General features: G+C 43.3%; 1 long non-coding RNA gene across 1 annotated transcript; it reads right to left on the minus strand.

The window, feature by feature from the left end:
* Positions 1-1813: 1813 nt before the first annotated feature.
* On the minus strand, positions 1814-16311 carry LOC138447108 (uncharacterized). Its single transcript, XR_011259668.1, has 6 exons — positions 16153-16311; positions 14544-14650; positions 12708-12841; positions 10542-10662; positions 3716-4549; positions 1814-2475 (listed from the first exon to the last, which is right to left on the minus strand). It is a non-coding gene; the product is annotated as an uncharacterized lncRNA (long non-coding RNA).
* Positions 16312-16914: the final 603 nt, after the last annotated feature.

A 16914-nucleotide genomic window follows, 5' to 3' on the forward strand; every position in this document is an offset into this window, starting at 1 on the left:
GTATGCCCCTGCGTGTCTTGACTCCCGCCCACAGCCCCAGCTCAGGGCAAGCAGCCCCTGAGCCAAGACCTGCAGGAGGCACAGAGCTTCCGCGCCTGGAAGCCGAAGGAAGAGCATTCAAGGTGGCAAGCCTCCTCGAGGTAAGAAGAGGCAGCCCAGCCACGTGCGGCTCAAGCCCTGCTTGGCTGGATCTGAGCGCGCCTCCAGTATGGCAGATCTCCAGCTCTGCTCAGAGGCCCGATCTGGCAGAGTTCCTGGTCTGAGGCTGCTCTGCCCTGGCCGAGCCTTGCCCTGACTTGCCTGGCTGCTAGGCTTCCTGCCATGGAAGGAGCAGGCTCCTTGAGCCTGGGAGATGCCACTGTCGCCTTCCTGGCCTCAGCTCTGCTCCTGCCTTGCCTTTGCACCAGGCGTCCTTGGGGATGGCTTAGGGGCCGGTGGGTTGCACACTGCCAAGGGCTCCAGCAGGGAGAGCTCTGTCAGAGGCAAGGGAAGGGCAAGTGCAGGTCTCCTCCAGCGGTTGCTTGACAGCCCAGACTCAGCGCCGCACGGTGAGCACCAGGCTCCTTGGACCCCTGGCGGGGCTCTGGAGCCCCGCACACCTCGAGTCTGACTCCGTGGGCGCCCAGTAGCTGCCTCACACACGTAGGTTCCCTAGCGCTCTCCTCTCCAGCAGAGACGTGTGCAGGTGGTTGGGTCCTGCACCTGTGTGTCTGGGCTCCTGCCCACAGCCCCAGCTCAGGGGAAGCAGCCCCTGATCCTAGACCGTAAGGAGGGGCAGGGAGCCGGCGCCTGGAAGCCGAGTGAACAGCATGCGGGAATCGAGCTTCCTAGGGGGAAGACGAAGCAGCCCAGCCGCCTTAGGCTGCAAGCCCTGCTTGGGCGGAGTCGAGTGCGCCTCCAGGATGGCAGAGCTCCAGCTCTGCTCAGAGGCCCGATCTGGCAGAGTTCCTGGTGCGAGGCTGCTCTGCCCTGGGCGAACCTTGCCCAGACTTGCCTCGCTGCTAGGCTTCCTACCCAGGAAGGAGCAGCCTTTGCAAAGTTGGGAGACGCCACTGGCGCCTTCCTGGCCTCAGCTCCACTCCTGTATTGCCTTTGCACCTAGGCCCCAGGCGTCCTTTGGGAGGCCTTAGGGGCCGGTGGGTTCCACACTGCCAAGGGCTCCCATAGTGAGAGGTCTGTTCAAGGGAAGGGATGGGTATATTTGGAGTACAATCCTGTATCAGATGTGAGGCCCACACCTTCACCCTGAACGCTCACTCTGAACCCTCACCCCGAACCCTTACCCTCACCCACGCCCTCACCCTGAACCCTCACCCTCACCCTCTCCCTGAACCCTCACCCTCACCCTCTCCCTGAATCCTCACCCTCATCCTGAATCCTAACCCTCACCCTGAATCCTTACCCTCACCCTCATCCTGAACCCTCACACCTCACCCCTCACCCTAACAAGTTTGGAGGGCTGTTCCACGAACTCTAACCTTTACCCTACCCTAACCGGACCCCCATCCACATCCTAACCCTAACCCACATCATAGTCACGCCCTCAGCCCTATACTTACCCTTGAAGTACCTACCCGCATCTTCTTCATTTTTGACACTTCCCATGCATAACAAAAGACGAGGTTGTAAGGTTTCAAACATGGATCCAAGACCCATTATCCACATAAAAGGGATATAAATACTATGATCACATCATTTAAATCTCTTGCATCACCAAAATACCTCTCCACCACTTATCCAGTCGCCATTGATGGATCACATCTATCTCATACATTTTATAACTTAGCAATCAAATACGCACCAGGACTCTGGGTAATTATAGAGACAAGATTTATTTATACCATAAATATTTCAACAAATTCCACTTTCTACGATGAGTTCAATCTTCACAAAAGTAGGATGAACAGCACCTGTTTCCACTAGGATCCATAGAGCGTGAAAATCTTAATGATGACCACCAGAAAGGTCAGCACGGTTGATATCACAGATTTTTCAGTGTTCCAATACAAGTTCTACCCAAATCCATAAAGAAAGACATACGCATAGGAAACTACAAATTGAAAGCAAGTCTATTGAGATAAATATTGGACATCAATTGTATGAATCTTTAAGGCATAACTGCAGACATTCTTCAGACATTCTTCAAATTCATAGAATGACAACAAAGTATGGCTACGTACAATCCATTCGGTTTTATGAACCACTCATGAATAACCTCACAAGCCATTTGAAACCAGATGACAATTTCAAATAGCTTTGATCTACAAACAAGGCTGTGAGACAGAAAGTTAAAATCGAAATACATGAAGTAAATCCTCAATAGATATGAAAACATCCCATGGTAGTGAAGTCAATTAGCATTAGTTATTAGGGCTTTCATGCACAGACTCATCTCTGATCGATGTGATCCCAATTCATATTTGGCAAAAAATACGAAAGCTGATCTTAACAGTCATATTATTTTTCTTTGTACCCCTAAAAAGAAAAATGAACATGAAAAACTAAATTAAGCTTGGAGGCTCACATTTCCCAATCGGTATACAAAGCAACAGCATGTCAAACTTTCTAATTCACATATGCATTTAAATGAAATTGGATGAAATACCCCTAAATAAACACATACTTCTATGCCCAATGTTTCACAAGGCAGAAAACGCTCAATGAATGAAACTGAGAGGGTAACAGCCAGGAAGGCCAGGGGTCTCCAAAGGGAGGAAATGGGGTGCAAGTGTCAGACAGTTGTTATCTGTCACTTCCGAGGCAGGAGGAAACAAGCTGTTATCTTTTTTCCCCTTCTTGATACAAATTTAAACAGAGATTTTCTCTTACAATTCTGTGTTGCTATAATGACACCTGGTTCCGCCTGAACTTCACTTTTCTCATACTTTGAGCTGACCAAGGCATTTTTCTCATGGAAAGGTTTGCCTTAAGCTATGTGAATGTACTATGTATTTACCCTAGACTCTATCTTCAAGTAGGTTCTGCCTAAAGGCTCAGAACTGACTTGACAAACCAATATGCTTTACTCATACATGGCTCTCCTGATCTATGTGAATGAAGCTATCCATTTGCTCATATCAATCGTTTTATGGCCCAGGATGACTCACCTGGTGCCACGGTCATCTCCATATATCTTGTGGGTGAGGGGTCTGCTGCCATTCCTTTCTCTAATGAGTAGACTGCTAGTAGCTAGATAACATCCAGCCAAAGATGAGTAGGGGGGCACTCTTTCTGCCCCCTTCTGATGTCTATGTCAGAAGCTTTCTCTCTTTTATACTTTAATAAAACGTTGGGACACAAAAGCTCTGACTGATCAACCCTCATCACTGGCCCCGGGTTGAATTCTTCCTCTAAGGAGCCCAAGAATTCAAGCATCTTTCATGGTTAGACAACAACCTTTCCAAACAATGGTCTTTTCAAAAAAAAAAAAATGATGATAAGTGATGAGTATGCATATGTCTACGAATGAAATGGGACCTATATGTCAAACCACATAAAAATATATCTTCCCTCAACATACATATAACACAACCAGGCCTTCACATGCATCGATTCTCCAACTATCAAGTCATACAAATATGGATGTAAAATATCACAATACATTCCAAAGTTTAAAAGTGATGGATATTGACTTTCGCCCGCTGGTGCTTCTTTTTATGTCATCTCCATTATATTAGCTATGACAACGAATCATGTGCTGTGCGAAGTCACTTACATTGTGTCCAACTCCTTGGGATCATATGGACTAGGCCCCACCAGGCTCCTCTCTCCATGAGATTCTCTAGGCAAAGATACTGGAGGGGGTTGCCATGCTCTCCCTCAGGAGATCTTCCTGCCCCAGGGATGGAATCCATACCTCCCATGTCTCCTGCATGGGTATGTTCTGCATGTTCTTTACCACTAGAACCACCTGGGAAGCCCCAAGACACATGAACATCAGTGGATTTGGGGATCCACGGGGCATATACAGAACCATTCCTCCAACAAAACTGAAGAATGACTTTAAAATCTCAAACAAAACATGAGTATATGTGTTCACAAACTTCATGGAGCAAGGGTTTCTTCGATCTGAAAACTGGCATCGATGAAGGACTGTGTGAAGAATACTTCAAAGTCTATTTGGCAAACACAGCCTACGTTGGCTATATTTAGTCCTCAGTTGAATGGAATGTCATGAGTACTGGTCATTTCAAATAAGTAGCCTATGACGCTGTTTACACTTATTGGGACGCGTGGTATACCACATTCACACATTTCAGTAGCATTGGTGCAAAAACGATACATTTCTCAGGGGAAGCTTCTACATGGACTCCTGGGATCAGAGCTCTAACTCATACACACATACTTTTCCTTTTAAAATGATCCTGCATGATAAGCAAACAAAACACTGGATGAACACCTAGACGGTGAGCTCTGTACTAAATGATTTTAAAGCCAGTAGATGGAATGAGCTGATGAGGAAGACTACAAACGAGTCATCTTCTTCAACTTGGTCAAACCGCTCATAGTCATACAAGTGAATGAAAAGTTGAGCCTGTTGTCATTAAATCTGTTTAAAAGAAATAGAATAATAAAACAAATTAGTAACTCTTATTTTCTTAATAAACATTGTATTATTTCTGCACAGCTTTGTTACTGGCATGAATAGAATATCTACAATAATAACTTGTCACAGTGAAATGGATTCACATTCGATATCGATTCACATCTATAATTGATGCCATAGCTGTTTGATACTATTGCTTGAATGAATGCAACTTATGTGACTTCACAAACTACAAACACGACTAACATAATAGGTATTAAAAAACCTTGAGTGACATGAGCGTGAAGACTTAGTAGAGTTGCTCTCAAGAATAATGATACTATTATTCGCTCTAGCCATAGTACTGGAATCTGTACATTAACACCCCTGCAAAACAAAAGGAAAGGATAGAATAATAATAAAGGAACTTCATAACTATATTCCTACTGTAAACATTCAACACTATGTTTTCTTTTAAACTGACTTTCATATTTGGTCTACTGTAACCTCTTCTGTGTTCATTTTATGCTAAACTTATTGCTAACAGTAAAATTACCATACGAGCTCTAATTAATTTTTTTTTTTACTTGCAAAGCTACTGATAGAACCAAAGGCCAATATCTACATCAAACAGGAGAAACGGAATGGAAACTGTAAACAATTTTATGGAAGAACATTTCCGTGCTCCTATTCAGTCAAATGGGCATTCAAAAGGATGTGATTTTTCTGAAAGTTTATTTCAGAAACTTGGAATTGGATGACTGCAAACAATAAAACTAACAATATATTGATATATAATATTAATAATATACAGTGGGTCATTCTTTTTTTATTCTGCCACAGCTAACAGACAGAAAGTCAGTTGTCATAACTACTACTAACATAAGACCCTCACCGATAAGTGAAGATATATAGGAAAATCCATAATAGCTCTAAAAACCATCAAAGATAAAATGGTAATTAAAAAATACACTGACAGTTTAGCTGGTATAAGAAACAGGATGATTATGAAAGCAAAGCCAACAATCATGGATAGGCCATGGAAGCCCGTGGCTGTCACCAGTGTTGACTTATATCCTTCATCTGAGGTTGTTAAAAGCGCTTGGTAAAATCCAGAGGTTTGCAGCAGTGGTAACCTCCTGAACAGACTGAAATAAAAAGGGTTTCCAGAATATCCTGATGATTTCCATCTACTAGGCTGTGATGAGCTCAAGCAATGCATACTCCAGAGGACAGAAGACAGACAGGTTGGGAACACGTCTACTGCACTTACGGAGAAAGGGAATGTTGCTGCTCAGCCTAGTACAAGTGTAGAAGCAACACCTTGGTGATTCGACCTTTAAAGACTCGATACATATGAGAACGACTGGTATGAATAAACCTTCAGAAGTGCTTTCTCAGACCTCCTCCCATCATAAGCACAAGCATAATGAAAACACTGAGTTTTCATGGTCTCACCCAAAATAAGACTCACTTATGGCTTTGCTTTGAGAATAGTTGAACTACTCATTGTTCAAGAGAAATGATCCTTTCTTCTCTGAAGATTTGTGAATCATTCACAGGGTGTGGTGAATAAACTACTTAAGGGTCTAATACATAAAAATGCAATAGGCTAAGCACAGAGATGTTTTTCTCCCTTTCTCAAAGGATGGAATGGAACATTTTGTATTTGCACTGATTTTATGTCTTGACTTCATGTACAATTATATACTGATTTTTTTAGTTGACATACAATAGGACTAAAAATATTGATATAATACTGATAACTCATGTTGGTATGTGTGGTTGTCACATAGGATTCACAGGAGATTTAAATTCACAGTTGTCAACGTAAAGGATGAATGCTATTTAGCTTCTTCGTGAATCTAGACCACGAATGAAGAGTTTTCCTCAACATATTTCACTGAGAGAAATACAAGGATGATAGGCATAATACTATGCTTCGACTCATGGATATCTAAGCATTGCTCACAATACAGATCTGATTTTCAACATCAGGGTTCTTTCAGTGTCCTTGAACAGCATTTGTTTTTCTGTATACAGAAGAAAAAACTCATGAGTATCAAACTGGTTCACATAAAACATGTGTATGAATTGTTATCTTCCTGAACCAGGGATCAAACCCACATCACTTCCCCCTCCTGCACTGGTAGGCAGATTTTTTATTTATCAACTGTGCCACCTAGGAATCGACATACATTTCAAGGACCACTGCCATCAGCTTCTACTGTTCATGACCAAAGTAGGAGAAACAACATTGGAAGAAGTACTCATAAGGGTACTCATAGGAAGTACTCATAAGTCAAGGAACTGTTATACTGGGTACTCTCGTTGTTACTGGGACAAGTCAGTTCCTCCGATGATGATGGGTATAACTGAAAAATTATTACAAATGCATGGGCTGCGATGTCTACGTGATAAATGTGTTCCTCTTATACTATTGCTTCAGGGATGCCTACTTCAGCATGAAGGAATGCACTTCAAGGGATGCCCGCTATTCCAGCTCAAGCAACAGATAGTGAAGTGCAGATCATTGTCCTTTGTTGAAAATAATCAGCACTTTGTCAACATAGGGAACATGCCAGAGGAACCCTTGGGATGGAACTCTAAAAACAGGTTGGGCCCTCTTTTTGCCAAGCCCTGCGATAAAATACAAATCAGAAAAAGAAAAATAGCATCGGTTTTGTCAGGACTTCCTCATCTTTTCTTTCTTGGTAGCAGGAAGCAGACATTGAGGCCAGAGGACTGCAGGATTTCATTGTGAACTAACGTTGGGTGGGGTGGAAGCTCATCACTCTAGTAAGAATGTGGTTCAAAAAAATGGAATTTCATTCACTTCATGGACATAGAGTTCTATAATCCTTCATTAAGGAATTCAATAAGCTATATTTCCTTACACCTTCACAATCTCTTGGTTTACGAGAACATCAATTGCTAGTCCAGCACTTATACAATGAGTGTTACAGGTAGTATGAATGTATAAATGATGATGAGCAATGACAGGAAGTTTATTTAATCTCTGTTTGAATTCTTGATTTTTTATATAATTTTTTATAATATCCTTACAGATGTGAATATTTTACTGACATGTATAAATACACGTTGAGTAGTGCTATGATAACTCATAGTGTTGGCACAATAAATATCATGGTTACTATGTGCTTTTCATATATTCCTTTTGAGATTCTCTTCCATTATACATTATCATAAGATATTTAATAGTTTCCTAAACTGTACAGTAGGTCCTTGTGGCTTCTTTTATATATAGTAATGTACTTGTTAATAATTCAAACAAAAACTGGTACACAAATACTCATAGTGACATTCACAATAGCTCAAAGGTAGAACTCATTCAAGTGTCCGTTGGTGGGAGACTGAATATGCAACACAAGGTATATTCAGAAGCTTGAACGGTATTCCACCATACGAAAAAGTACATTAAATGGTGCTGCCACTCTGCAAGACATTACAGAAATGGCTCCAAAACAAACACATGGAATAAATACATAGTTCGATTCCAATTCAAGCTATGTACCCAAAAGGATTGGGAAAGGGGGCTGAAAAAATGGATACTTCTTCCGTCATACTCACAACAGCATGATTCACACTGGCAAACAAACAGAAGTGATCTAAGTGTCCATGGCAGCCAATTCCATAAACAAACTGTGGTATACACACAATGGAATCTGATTCGGCCCTTCAAAGTCAGTAATTCTGACAATGCGACAATGTGGACAAACCTTATGGTCATTAGATCATGTGAAATAAACCAGACCAAGAAAAGACAAACGTTCTGTGATTCCACTCATATGAGATATCCAAACAAGTCAAATCTGTCAGAAATAGCAGAGAGTGATTCCGACCGATCGAAAAGAGTTCATGTTTCATGGACCTCAGTTTCCCTTGGAAAAACTGACTTCCCGTGATATCTCCAAAACCAATTAGACAAATAATTGGAAGCTATATCCAGTCAAATGAATGTAGACATAATGTTATATACAGTGTACACCAAACTCACTCAAACTTCTTAACAGACAAAAGGCAAAACTGTATCTATGGTACCTCAGCTTAGCTTAAAACTGTATCTACAGTACCTCACTTCTGCTTATAAAATTTAACAACAACAACAACAACACACTAAAGTCTATCCAAAAAAGGATATAAAACATATATAACATTAACTTTAAAGAATTAGACATTTAAACTGTGAAAAACCTTATTCACAAAACTTAAACACAAGCCACAGGAAAATATATTTATAAAATACATATCTGATAAAGGATTGTACTCCAAATATACCAAAAAATCTAGAACAATCTCATAAAAAATGTATACACCTAAACACCTGTCCTACAAAAATATAAAGATAGTAAATAAGCCTATCAAAAAGACTCAAAATCACATATCATTAGGAAATTACAAACTAAAATAACAGTGAGGTAGCACTGCACACCTATTAGATCCAGTAAACTCAAAAAAAAAAACGGGGGTAGGGCACAACTTCTCCGGTGGCTCAGTGGTAAAGAATCTGCCTGACAATGCAAGACACTCTAGTTTGATCCCTTACCCCAGAAGATCCCACATGCCACAGAGAAACATAGCTGGATTTTTCCACAGCTAAACAAAGCTCACCTGTGACCTGAATACTATATGGCTAGCACTTACTAAACAGCTTTGAAAACGTCCAGACAAAAAGTATCACATGATTATATACAACAGCTCTACTTGTAATAACTAAAAACTTTCAAATATCAGGATGTCTTCAGTAGATGACAGTGTAAACAAATGGGGATACATCCAAAGTGAAGGGGAGCAAATGCTACCACAAAATATACCACCTCAGCATGATAATTAGTGGGACCCAATTAACTTTTTTTTTTAGAGGACACATGATCATCTCTGAAACCCAAGTTCAAGACAGCTCTTCTGTGAGTCACATTTACCAGAGAAATCTCATTTCAAAGGAATCCTCTCTATATGCCAGATAGAAGGATGAGACACAGTCTTTTGAAACTCTTTTTTCTTTTCTATCGATAGGGAAAGCTAAGCCGTAAATCTGCACAACAACCATACCCTTCCTTTCCTTTGGTTGTATCTGTAAAATATTTGTTTCTTTTTTAATTTGGCTGCGCCAGGTCAACCTTCATTGAGGTAAGCCAGATATTTAGCTACAACATGCAAATTCTCCTTGGTGGCATGGGAGATCTAGCTCTTGGATCAGGGAATGAACCTGGGCCTCCTTCTTTGGGAGTGTCCAGTCTCAGCCACTGGACCACCAGAAAGTGCCTGTTTTGTTTTCAGATGAAGATGGAATCTAAGGTGATATCTTGGGCCATTTCAGTCACTGACTCAGTTTCCTGAGTTTCTCCAAAGCACGCACAAGGTGCACATTATTAAACTGGTTTGCAAAACAAGAAAAGGTTGTCTGCTACAACACTGTATGCTTACAAATATCTAAATGGTAAATGGCATATTATTTATTTTTAATTACTATGGGGGGGGGGGGAAAGAATGCAGGATTCATACATGTTACCACATGAATAAATATTAAAACCATCTTCAGTGAAAAAGAAATCCACATCGAAAAGGCCACCCAGAACCCTTATTCACCATGTCTGCTTTCAATCCATCAAGTTTGTCCAAATAACTGAAAATCTCAGTAACACTCTAAATAAAGAAAAAAGGATGAAGATGGAAACAAAAGATATATTCATACACTTGAACAATTGCTAAAAGTGGAAGTGGGGCAGTGGATTACATTATAATGTAGGTACCATATGATTTCCTGATTTTGGAGATTATGTGCTGGTTCTGCAGAAGGTACCCATTTTGGATAAAACACATAGAGTATTTTAGATGATGTGGCAAATGCTAGCACTTGTTCCCATTGCTAGGCATTTTCTGTACATTTTAAATGACTGGAAAGTATACTAGGTTTCAAAACAACCATGTCAATACCACAAAAGAAATTTAGCGCAGACAGGCAGGAAACTTTCTGATACAGGCCAAGACTTACCCAGATGAAGTTCAAGGGAAGCTGGGATGCTCACTGCCCGTGAAGGAGTCCACGTGGAATGAAGAAGTAGTGTGGGAAGTCTATTAGTAACCACCATGTCTTGGGTCCTCTGGATGACCTACTGCAGGAGAAACAGATCTTACAGATAAAATGTTCCCCATCACTTCACAAAAAGTTGTTAGACTACATTCAGTAAAGCTGAATCATTTTGGATTAATTTACAATCATAAAATACTACCCTTTACAGTCCAAAAATCACTTGCATTTCTATACACTAATAACAATCAGGAAAAAAATATTAAGAAAATTCCACTTAAATAAAACATCTAGCAACAAACTTAATCAAGAACATAAAAAACCAGTAGTCAGAAAACTAGAAGGCACTGATAAAGAAACCAAAGAAAATACAAACACACAGAAAATTATTCCACGCTCATGCACTGGAACAATGAGGAATTAAAAGGTCCATTCCAACCAAAGTCATCAACAAATACACGGACTGCAATCACAAAATAATATTCAATGGCATTTTTCACAGAAATAGAAATATTCCTAATATTAGGCTGCTACTGTTGAACAGGACCTTAAACGGCCAAAAAGACTCTGAGAAAGAGGAACACAGCTGGAGGCATCTTCCTATCCCTCTTCAAACTACATCACGGAGCTGTAGTGACCACCACAGTGAGGAACTGGCAGGAACACAGACACATGGACTCCAGGAGAGAATAGAGAGCCCAGAAACGAACCCACCTGTACATGGTCAGTTCCTGAAAATCAAACCAGGAACGAGCGAAGAGGAAAGGACAGTCTTCTCAAGAAACAGTGACAGGAAAATGGCCACCTACACGGAAGAACATCAGTGTTCATCCTCTACATCATCTAACGCAAATCTAACTGAAAACCCACCGCTTTGCACACGGAGCTCTTTCCCCCTGAGTCCTCTGAGATGGACCTCCAGTCAGCCCTCAGCTGGACACAGGAAACGTCTACTCCATCCTCATTTTTCGCTCTTGCAGCGCCTCCCTGCTGGTGGGCACTGAGGCAACCCTGCTCCTCTCAGCCTGGATGCAGCCCTGTTATCCAGAAGCCTGAGCCCTGATGGTCCTGAGGAGACAAAGCTCCCGCCAGCTGCTCACGGAGCAGAGTCTAAAGGCAAAGCGTCCTGCGCCCGCGGGTCAGAGGGGCCTTTGGCGCCCCCTGCGGGCCACAAGAGAAGAGCGGGCAGCCCGGTGCTCACAGACCTCAGAGGGCTCACCCAGAAGCAGCTCTGCTGCGAGCACTCAGACTGGAAGCCCAAACTGAAATGGAGCAGAATAGCTCCATGACCCTCCGCAAAACATGGCTAAGGAACAATCAGAGCCTGCATGGAATGCAGCCATAAAAAGGAACACATTTGAGTTTGTTCTAATAAAGGGGAGGGAAGTCAGTCAAAGAGAGAAAAACATGGAATCTAGAAGGATGGTACTGACGAGTCTGTTCACAGAGCAGCAATGGAGGTGCAGACATAGAGAACAGACTTACAGACGAGGGTGGGGAACAAGAGGGAGAGGGTGAGATGAATGGAGAGAGCAGCATGGATGCAGGTACACCTACATTTGTAAATAGACAACCAATGGGAATTTGCTGTATGATTCAGGGAACTCAAACTGGGGCTCAGTAGTAACCTGGAGAGGTGGGAATGCGTGCGAGGTGGGAGGGAGATTCAAGAGCAAGAGGACATAGGTACACCTATGGTTAATTCATGTGGATGTATGACAAATCAAACCAGTATTGTAAAGCAATGATCAATCAACTAAAAGAAATAACTTTAAAAAAATATGAACATAAACACAAACTTTGCAACAAGGTAACTCCATTTAAAAAACTATAGAATTTTAGAAAACTGCAAAAGTTCTACATGACCGTTGGTCTGGTGATCAGGTCTAACATACACAAAACAAGCCAACTTACCAAATTATGAATATAAATTATTTAAAACATTGCCTTTTATCATTTCATACATTTACCCTGTGGAGGACCTTACTCGAGAGAACCAAAAACAAACTGTTAAATGAACCACGGACCACCCACCCTGGCCAGGCAACAGAGAAAAGAAAACACTTGCAGGAATCATCTTACAACAGGAGGTCCTGGGAAGGAACAAGGAACGAACAAGCTACCACCAACCAGAATTCTGGAGAGGTCAGGAGATGGGAGGCTCCAGTTCAGAGGTCCTACCAACCTCCCAGGATCCACTTCGCTGGAATCCATCTCAGCTGAGTGATGCGTGTGCCCCCAAGAAGGATCCCAATTCAGAATGCCTGGCAAGAGACAAACCAGAAATGAGCCCGATGACCATAAAACCTGAGACTGTGAGCCACGTGACAGAGTGGTTCTCTCCGTTTCCCTCACCCTCCTGCCCTCCACCCTGGCAGCCCTTCCCAATAAAGCCTCTCGCTTGGACAGCACTCCTCTCCTCAGACAACTCATTGCCCAGTGTCAGACAAGAACTCACTCTCAAGCCCTGAAAGGGATCCCCCTTCCTTCATCAAAAGCAATATCCAGGAGAAAATATCTTCAAAACGCTATCTTGCAGAGAAGGAAATCAGAGAAGGCAATGGCAGCCCACTCCAGTACCATTGCCTGGAGAATCCCACGGACAGAGGAGCCTGGTAGGCTGCAACCCCGGGGTCACTAAGAGACGGACACGACTTCACTGAGTGGCTTCACTTTCACTTTTCACTTTCATGCACTGGAGAAGGACATGGCAACCCACTCCAGTGTTCTTGCCTGGAGAATCCCAGGGACAGAGGAGCCTGGTAGGCTGCTGTCTATGGGGTCGCGCAGAGTCAGGCACGACTGAAGCGACGCAGCAGCAGCAGCAGCAGCAGCAGCAGCAGCAGCAGCAGCAGCAGCAGCAGAGAAGGAAATGGCACCACCTGCAGTACTCTGGTCTCAGAAATCCCAGGGACAGAGGAGCTTGGTGGGCTACAGTCCAAAAGCAGGGCATTTCTGATGGGAGGAAACAGTCCCAGGGAAGCTGAGCTGCTCACCAAAGGCCCCAGAGCTTTGGATAGCACACCAGAGCTGGGGCTGAGGATTCCCAGCTGCCATGCCTCTTGATCCTGGCCTCTTTCACTAGATACATGTGTGGAAAACTAGTCTAAAATATGCCCTGGTGGTTCCATAGTAAAGAATCCACCCCCCGGTGCTGGAGATGCATGTGCGATCCCTAGGATGGGAAGATCCCACATCCTATGGAGCCCGTGTGCCACAACAGCCGAGCGAGCCTGTGCTCTAGATCCTGGAAGCCACGATGCCGAGTTCACATGCTGCAGCCACTGAAGCCCGTGAGCCTGTGCCCCTCAACAAGAGGAGACACTGCAGTGAGAAGCCTGCAAACCACTAGTTATGGCCCATGCTCACCAAAACTAGAGAAAAGCCCACACACAAAGAGGCAACACAGCCAACAATCAATAAAACTGTTTTCCTAAAACAATGCATATCTGACAAAGAAACTGTATTCGAATTGTCCAAGAACACTAGAGCAAACAAGCCCATTCATAATTGGTAGCGACTGAAATAGACACCTGGCCACTGAGGGTATACTGATAGTAAACTATCATACAAAAACATACTCAAGATACTGGTGCAATGCATGCAGAGCCCCCTTTGAAAGACAATCTGACAGTTTTTTTTTCAGTAACCACGTGGGACAAGCACTGAATTCTGTGTATGACAAGCGGTGGAAGCCAGGTATCTTACCATTGGAATGCAAAGTTACAGATAAACAAAAGGAAACGTTACAATGTCCATGTCGTGGTGGATCAGGTTGGAGACATCACAAATTACCTTTAACTGAATATGTTCAAAGGTGAGCTGGAATACATGGATATATATATATATATCCATGTATTGTCAGCTGAGCATATTGAGCTCCTACATGTATGTTTTAAATATCATTCTCTAATAAAAGGGAACAGGAAACATCTCCAATGGCCCGGTGGTAAAGAATCTGCCTACCGATGCAGGGAACACGGGTTCAATTCCTGTGTAGGAGATTCCACACGCCCAGGGGCAACGAAGCCCTTGAACAGCTCTTGAAGTTTGCATGCTCCAGAGCCCAAGTTCTGCAAACAGAGAAAGCACTGCAATGAGAAGCCATGGCACAGCAACTAGAGGGTAGCCTCTGCTCACTACAACTAGACAAACGAGCAATAAAGACCCAGCACAGTCAAAAATAATGTAATGTTTAAAAAAAGGACAGTTCTTTGAAGAAATGACTGAGACTAGGGGTGAGACTGTAAATATATGAGACAGGGTCATCTTAAATTATGAGAAATTAAAGAAACTAAAGACAACTATCAAGCTGTCCAAACTGATACAAATGAATGATGACACAGTGTTATCTGTATACACCAGCAAATAACAATCTGAAAAGGAATTTAAACAAACGATTCCCTTTCAGTCATGTCAACATTAATAAAAGACTTTGCTATGGACAGAATGAGGATAACAAGACTGGCACACTGGAAATGATACATGATTGCTGAAAAATACCCTAAAGACATGGACAGATATGCCATAGCGATGAAAAGGCTTCAGTTGGCAATACCATGGAATGCATCTTCAATCTGAAATGAAGATTCAATATGAATTTCAAAAGGCTGAAAGGTGGTTGCTAAACCACAAAAGATGCCAGCATTCTTGGACTCCAGAGGAGAATTCAATCCAGGGCAAGTGACGAAGCTTGATGGCTCAGAGGTTTTCTGTTAAAAAGTTTTATTAAAATATAAAAGAGATCGAGAGAGCTGCTGACGTAGACAGTAAAAGGGGGAAGAGTACCCCCTGCTAGTCTTTAGCCAGATGTTATAGAGCCACTAGCAGTCTGCTAATGAAAGAAAGACAATGTGTCAGAGAATGGCACCAGGCCCCTCACCCACAGCATGCATTGAGATAACATTGGCAGCAGATGAGTCATCCCAGGCCATAAAATGATGGACATGAATCTTGAAGAAAGGCAGATTTCCAAGCAAATATATAGTTTCATTCACATAGATTAAGAGAACAAGGTATGAGTAAAACATACTGGTTTGTCAAGTTTTTTCTGAGCCTTTAGGGGAAACTGACCTGAAGACAGAGCCTTGGGTAAATACATAGTACATTAGCATACCTTAAGACAAACATTTCCATAAGAAAAATGCATTGCTTAGTTCAAGGTTTGAGGAAAGTTAAATTCAGGTGGAGCCAGGAGTGGTCATGGCAACACAGAAATTTCTGAGAAACCTTTTAAATTTGTATCAAGATGGAGAAAAAAAAATGCAGCACTCTTTTGTCTCCTCCGGCCTCTTAAGAGAGAGAAAAAAACGTCTGACACTTGCAGTCTATTTTCTCTGTCTGGAGACCCCTGGCCTTCCTGCCTGTTATCCTCTCCAGGCCTGTAGGAAGCAATACACTAGGCTGCTTGGGAAAACCGCGCGGGTCTGAGCTTTATGCAAAGGGGTAAAGCAGTAAAACCCTTGACCTCAAAGGCGAGGCTTTTCTGCGACCGCCATTTTAGTCGGCTCCGAGACTGCAAACAAAGAGGGCAGAATACATGGTTCCCTGCTCCGCCCAGTCCGAGTTCCCTTACCTGTGGCCCACAGCCCTGCGCTCTGCTCGCTGGATGCCAATCGACGGGGACCCAGGAGCCCACGAAACGAGCATTCCCAGCTGCAATGGCGAGCCCTGAGAGCCCTGGCCCCCGACGCGCCGCCATGTTCATCCCGCCCCAGACCCGCTCACGTGAGCCGCGCTCCTGACCAGCCGCCCAGGCTCGCCCCGCCCCCGACGCGCTCACGGTGCGCCCCACCCCCACGCCCCCTTCCAGGACAGGCCCGCGGGACCGCGACTGCCTCCAGGTGAAACACAAGGACAAGCAAATCCACCCCACCGAGACAATCCAAGCTTTTTCTCAGCTGATCTGTCTATGATTTAGGGATAAAACTATGACTATAGAAAGCAAAGATGACCTAGGACAGCCATGATAGTCTATAGAGCCAGACCCTGGCGGGCAGAGGCTTGAAGAGGGTCCGGGAGCTCTGTCAGAACAGCAAGCCTCTGTAGCGTAGCGGTTAGGTGCGCTGGTGAGCAGGCAGACGATGGTCTGTAAGTCAGGAGTTCAAGTCTGCAGCTTAACTCTTTTGCTCTTAGGGGGCGGGGGACAGCAACAGGCGGGACTTAGACCAGAAACGTTTATTTTTATTTTAGAGGTTTATTGTTTAGCTTAGGGTTAGGGTTCGGGCAACCCCCCAACTTGTTCAGGTTCGGGTTCAGGGTTAGGGTTAGAATTTGGGGATCCCCCCTCTTCTAAGAGTTCGGGTTTGGGTTAGGGTTCATGTCAGGGTCAGGGTTC

This window comes from Ovis canadensis, chromosome 11, assembly GCF_042477335.2.
Source record: "Ovis canadensis isolate MfBH-ARS-UI-01 breed Bighorn chromosome 11, ARS-UI_OviCan_v2, whole genome shotgun sequence".
NCBI classification, from domain to species: Eukaryota; Metazoa; Chordata; class Mammalia; order Artiodactyla; family Bovidae; genus Ovis; species Ovis canadensis.